Source organism: Rhinopithecus bieti, unplaced genomic scaffold, assembly GCF_001698545.2.
Source record: "Rhinopithecus bieti isolate Rb0 unplaced genomic scaffold, ASM169854v2 scaffold_9909, whole genome shotgun sequence".
Classification (NCBI taxonomy): domain Eukaryota; kingdom Metazoa; phylum Chordata; class Mammalia; order Primates; family Cercopithecidae; genus Rhinopithecus; species Rhinopithecus bieti.
Genome location: NW_016806164.1, coordinates 5,174 through 9,569, shown reverse-complemented (window position 1 = coordinate 9,569; position 4,396 = coordinate 5,174). Strand labels below are relative to the sequence as shown.

Genomic DNA, 4,396 nt, shown 5'->3' with positions numbered 1-4,396 from the left:
TTTTTTTAAGACACAGGATCTCACTCTGTCACCCATACTGGAGTTGCAGTGGCATGATCATAGCTCATTGCAGCCTGGAACTCCTGGACTCAAGTGATTCTCCTGCCTCAGTCTCTTCAGTAGCTAGGACCACAGAGGTGCACCACCATGACTGGCTAGGTTTTAATTTTTTTTTTGTAGAAACAGGGTCTCACTGTGTTGCCTAGGCTGGTCTTGAACTCCTGGGCTCAAGCGATCCTCCAATCTCAGCCCTTCAAAGTGCTGGGATTATAGGCATGAGCCACCTTGCCTGGCCTCTTAAAGGTCCTGCTCCATCAAGAAAGGAGATGCCCCAAAGCACAGGCAGGAGAACTAGAGAAAGGGAGAGCTTGAACAGCATCAAGGGAGAAGGAGCCAACCCAGAAAGGAAACCCATGGCAGGGGTTACCAACGCAGATGCCTCCAGGGCTGGACAGGTCATGTGGGTGGAGGAAGCAGCAGAGAACAGATGAGGGTGGGATGGGGTGATCGGCATGGGTGCACCATGAAGGGCCAGCCCCTTATTTCCCTATGGGAATATAGGCACAGTGATGCCAGCTTTTTCAAGAGAGGCTGGAAATCCAGATTTTTGTGTAAAATGTCCCAGTTTGTAACTGTTGGCAGCTAATTCCGATTATTTCAGTGCACTGTTTGTGTCTAGAAGGCTTCAGGGCTACTGGTACTGTCCTGTTTTTCAGGCCGGGTTGGTGGGTACATGCGTGTTTGGTTTTCCTGTATTTTTCTTGCCTTATAGAAACATAAATATCGGCCGGGTGCGGTGGCTCACGCCTGTAATCCCAACACTCTGGGAGGCCAGGGTGGGTGGATCACCTGAGGTCAGGAGTTCAAGACTAGCCTGGCCAACATGGTGAAACCTCGTCTCTACTAAAAATACAAAAACTAACCACGTGTGGTGGTGCATGCCTGTAATCCCAGCTACTCGGGAGACTGAGGTAGGAGAATTTTTTGAACCCCGGGGTGGGGGCAGAGCTTGCAGTGAGCCGAGTTTGCGCCACTGCGCTCCAGCCTGGGTGAAAGAGCAAAACTCCGTCTCAAGAAAAAAAAGAAAAGAGGCCGGGCGCGGTGGCTCAAGCCTGTAATCCCAGCACTTTGGGAGGCCGAGACGGGCAGATCACGAGGTCAGGAGATCAAGACCATCCTGGCTAACACGGTGAAACCCCGTCTCTACTAAAAATACAAAAAACAACCACGTGTGGTGGTGCATGCCTGTAATCCCAGCTACTCGGGAGACTGAGGTAGGAGAATTTTTTGAACCCCGGGGTGGGGGCAGAGCTTGCAGTGAGCCGAGTTTGCGCCACTGCGCTCCAGCCTGGGTGAAAGAGCAAAACTCCGTCTCAAGAAAAAAAAGAAAGAAAAGAAACAGAAATATTTTAAATATCATTTCATATGTATTCAAAATTAACTTGAGAACTCTCAAAACCCTTTCTGTGAGTTCAGTTTTGCCGGCAGACCACCCATTTGCATCCCCTGCTGTGTGTTAGTTTGTTGCTTTGCAGCACTTGTAGATTAAATGAGGTTTGTGGCTATACACTTTCACTTGAATATTAATCAGTTAAGTGTTACTTTGTGCTGAAAATAGAAAAAGTCAGCAGTGCTGTTTCTTCTACAAGAATTGTTCTGTGAAAGGAAAATGCTGCAGCTCACCAACTGCCGCCCACTCTTTCCTCTCTGGAATATTTTGAACCTATCATGTGTTACCTTTCACACAACTTGATATTGAATATAAGAAGAAATATTAATCATTCTGCATAAACCAAAGTCTGACTTCAAACATACACATGATTTTGATAAAGTCTGTATGTGTGTATATGAAGGCACAATTTGCATCTCAGAATCTAAGAGACATCTAAATACTGGCACCAAGGATATATAGCTGTCTTTGGTTCCAAAGTTGTCCAGCACATATTTTGGATGAAGTAACTATGAGTCACTTGCAGCCTGGAACAAGTTACTTCACCATTCTGTGCCTCAATTTCCTTACTTATAAGTTTCTAGGCTGGGTGCAGTGGCACACACCTATAATCCCAGCACTTTGGGAGGCTGAGGTGGGAGGATCACTTGAGCCTGGGAGCTCGAGACCAGTCTGGGCAACAAGGCGAGACCTCATCTCTATAAAAAATAATAATAATAAAATAAATAAATAAAATACATTTCTACATATGTGTGATACATTATTTTATCTAGGTGGCAGAAGTAAACCACAGAGGAGGAAAGTACCAAATCAAATCAAATTATTTTACTCATTCAAGAGATGTTTATTGGACGAGTGCGGTGGTTCACGTCTATAATCCCAGCACTTTGGGAGGCTGAAGCGGGTGGATCACCTGATGTCAGGAGTTCAAGACCAGCCTGGCAGACATGGTGAAACCCCGTCTCTACTAAAACTACAAAAAATATTAGCCGGGTGTGGTGGCATGCACCTGTAATCCCAGGTACTCGGGAGGCTAAGACAGGGGAATCGCTTGAACCCGGGAGGTAGAGGTGGCCGTGAGCCAAGATCGCATCACTGCACTCCAGCCTGGGTGACGGAGTAAGACTCCATCTAAAAAAAAAAAAAAAAAAAAAAAAAAAAAAGATGTTTATTGAACACCATGCTAAGTAAGTAAGTAAGGGCTCTGGGGAAGACAAAAAAGTTTAGGACATGGCCTCTACTGTCATAGAATTGGAGAGACAAGACACACGCACAAAATATTATGACACAACATGAGGCAATATGTATTGCTGGCCTTCTAGACTGTGAGCTCCTCTACGGCGGGGCCTGCATTATATTCATCTTTGTAAATGTGGAGCAAATGAATGAATAGTACCAAAAGCACAGTAGCTATTCTAAGGAGGAAGATGCCATCGTGGACTCAAAAGTTCGTGAAGCGGTCCTTCCTGTGACTGACGTCATCGGGAGATTTGCTTTCCTTTACTCCGAAAGGAGAGGAAATTGAAACTGAGTGGCCCATGATGGAAAGAGGGGAAGTCTAGGGGTACAGGAAGCCCCTGGGTGAAGTCAGAGGCTAACGTGGGGTTCAGAGCGACCGTGGCCGTCAGCCTGACCATCTTTGTGCTCTCTGTCGTCACTATCATCATCTGCTTCACCTGCTCCTGCTGCTCCCCCTACAAGATGTGCCGCTGACCGCGTCCAGTTGTGACCACCACCATGTCCCCCACTGTGGTGCATGCCCCTTACCCTCAGCCTCCAAGTGTGCCACCTAGCTACCCTGGACTACCAGGGCTACCACCCCATGCCCCCCTCCCCCAGCCAGGAATGCCAGCAGCACCCTACCCAATGCAGTACCCATCACCTTACCTGGCCCAGCCCACGGGCCCACCGGTCTACCTCGAGACCCTGGCTAGAGGAGCAGCTGCACCCTACCCCACCAGCCAGCCTCCTTCCAACCCGGCCTACATGGATGCCCCAAAGGCAGCCCCCTGAGCATGCCCTGGCCTCTCTGGCTGCCACTTGTTCATGTCATGTGTGTGTGAGTGGTGTGCAGGCACGATTCCTTACACCCCGTGTGTGCTGTGTGTGTCCTGTCTGTATATGTGGCTTCATCTGATGCCTACTAGGTGGGGAGTGATCCTTGCCAGAGTGGGCTGGGACCAGACTTTGTTCTCTTCCTCACCTGAAATTATGCTTCCTAGAATCTCAAGTCAAACTTGAAGAATGGGGTGGTGGGGGCACCCTGGGAGGTGGCCCCTGAGAGGTGGGGGGCTCTGCAGGGCACATCTGGAGTTCTTTTCCAGCTTACCCTAGGGCGACAGAGTGTGGTCTGTCACACTAGGATGGCGCAGCTTTCTGTGAGTATTTTGCAGATGTGTCTTGATTTCAGCAGCATAGCCAGCTGCCACTTGAGGCCATAGTTTGTCCCCAGAGTTGGGGGTACCCTTTGCAGAGCCAGAGACATAATGCAGGTAAAGCTTGGGATCTGACCAAGTTGGGCTTTGATCCTTTAGGCCAATGTCCCATTGCTCCCTGGACCCTGTGTCATGCCCACTGGGGGTCAGGCAGCCTCCTGATGCCAGAACACCTCAGGCAGAGCTCTGCTCACCTGAGAGCTGTCTGCCTGGACTGTTCCTGTCCCCGCATCCTCCCTGGGACCACCTGGAGGGCCACATCCACACCCAGCCTAGCTGCCCACAGGGAGCTCTCCTGCCCTTGCTGGCCCTGCCCTTCCCACAGGTGAGCAGGGCGGCCTGTCCACCAGCACACTCAAGCCCCTTTCCTGCAGTGTTTTCGTTTGATTTTAGCCAAACGTTTTGCCTATTTTCTGGGATTTTTTTGGTTTTTGTTTTTTGTTTTTTTTTGAGACAGAATCTGGCTCTGTTGCCCAGGTTAGAGGGCTGTGGCACGATCTCGGCTCACCGC

General features: G+C 49.5%; 1 pseudogene; it reads left to right on the top strand.

Annotated features, from left to right (window-relative positions):
• Nucleotides 1-3,526, top strand: part of LOC108531456 (protein shisa-5 pseudogene) — a 7,622-nt pseudogene extending 4,096 nt beyond the window's left edge.
• Nucleotides 3,527-4,396: the final 870 nt, after the last annotated feature.